Here is a 1,952-nt window from a genome sequence, read left to right as displayed (position 1 = left end):
TTGTGGAAGTTCTTATTCTGACAATTTCACTGATATCACCTCCATCACATGTCTTATATTACAGTGGGATGACTGCCTTTGGGGTATGCTTTGCTTTGGTTTTTTCATACAGACTTGTGCAGTCATGTGGATGCCATAAAAAGATCGATTCAAGCTTTTTTCAAGTCCATCATCATAGACAGAGTTTCTCTTTGGATATTATCCCCTTCTACTTTCCTTTTGTGTGTGTGTGTGTGGCTGGCTGGTACAGGGATCTGAACCCTTGACCTTGGTGTTATCAGCACCACACTCTAACCAACTGCGCTAACCAGCCAGCTTACTTTCTAAATTTGTAATTTAAATTTAAATCTTGGGGGATGATAACAGCCTTAGAGATTGGTCAAAAGACCCTTTTATTTTACACAAGAAAACTGGCACCCCTTGCAGAGTGAAGTGAATTGGCCTGTTCCTTCCTCCAGTTAGTAGTTGAGCCTAGAGGAGAATTGAGGTCTACTGACTGCAGGCTGGAGCTCTAACAGAAATGCTCGGTCCAAATCCTTCTCTGAAAGTTTCCAGAGTCTCGTCACCTAGCCTTCTAACCATGATTTCCCTTTTTGTTGGGGAAAGTGGGCCAGTTCCTGTGACTTTGGAAATGATGAGAGGGCATAAGGTCCATGCACAGCCCCACAGCTATTCTCATGGACTTCATTTTAACACTGGGGATTATAAAAATTCATTGTCCCCAAGCAGCAGCCAGCAGTCTAAGCCATGGTAGCAGACACTTTTTTGTCAAACTTTCCCTGTTCATTACTACCTCATGCTTAGTAAGATGGCCTCAGGAATGACCTCTGCATAGCTGAAGAGAAAATGATGGTTTAAAAATAGAAGTTTTGTGCTGAAATTTAGTCATACAAATGTACTTTGGAAATACTTGTTTTTAGTTTCTTAGGCATCTCTTCTGATTGGTGTTTGTATGAGTTTTCTAGGGATGCTATAACAAAGTGCTGCAGATTCGGTAGGTAGCTGAAACAACAGAAATTTTTCTTCTCAGAATTCCGGAGCTAAAATTAAAGATCAGGGTATCAGCAGGACTGGTTTTTTCTGAGGCCTCTCTCCTTAGCTTGTAGATGGCTATCTTCTCAAAGTATCTTCACAGTCTTCCCTCTGGAACTGTCTGTGTCCTAATTGCCTTTTCTTATAAGGACACCAGTCATATTGGATTAGGGTCTACCATAATGACCTCATTTAACTTAGTCACCTCTTTAAAGACCCTATCTCCCTAAACACTCACATTAGGCAGTACTGGGGATTAGGACTTTAACATATATATTTTGCAACTATATTCTGAATTGCCATGATGTATATATGAATATGTTCTACATAAGTTTTATACTGATGTTCCTAAAACATGTATCTAATGCTGATTTTCAGTGGGTTTTCATAAACATGTTTAAAAGCAAAAAACAAAGCTGGCTGATTAGCTCAGTTTGTTAGACAATGGTGCTGATGACACCAAAACTCTTGAGTTCAATCCCTGTGGCCAGGCACACACACACACACACAAGCAAAAACAACACAAGATGTATGAATTTTGGGAGGATACGCTTCAGTCCATAACTGTGTTAGAATGGGAAAAATCTATAAAATTAAGGGCTGGCCCATGGCTTACATGGGAAAGTGCGGTGCTGATAACACCAAGGCTGTGGGTTTGGATCACTATATAGGGATGGCTGGTTAGCTCACTTGGGAGAGCGTGGTGCTGACAACACCAAGTCAAGCGTTAAGATGCCTTTACTAGTCATCTTTAAAAAAATCTATAAAATTAATTGTTTTAAGTAAAAAATGAATAGGATACTAGTAAAGCACATAGCATACTCTTTCTACTAGACTTGTGACATATCCTACCTGTGACAGCCCATTGTTAATTATTCGTCAAGTTTGCAAGCTTGTTGTTAAACTGTTGGTAGCTTGAA

The 1,952-nt window shown here is 39.9% G+C and overlaps 1 non-coding gene across 1 annotated transcript; it reads right to left on the bottom strand.

Annotated features, from left to right (window-relative positions):
* Nucleotides 1-238: 238 nt before the first annotated feature.
* On the bottom strand, nucleotides 239-313 carry TRNAI-GAU. Its single transcript has one exon. It is a non-coding gene; the product is annotated as a tRNA-Ile (tRNA).
* Between the last annotated feature and the right edge of the window lie 1,639 nt (nucleotides 314-1,952).

This window comes from Galeopterus variegatus, unplaced genomic scaffold (genome assembly GCF_000696425.1).
Source record: "Galeopterus variegatus unplaced genomic scaffold, G_variegatus-3.0.2 Scaffold11634, whole genome shotgun sequence".
Classification (NCBI taxonomy): domain Eukaryota; kingdom Metazoa; phylum Chordata; class Mammalia; order Dermoptera; family Cynocephalidae; genus Galeopterus; species Galeopterus variegatus.
This window is presented reverse-complemented; position numbering and strand designations above follow the sequence as displayed.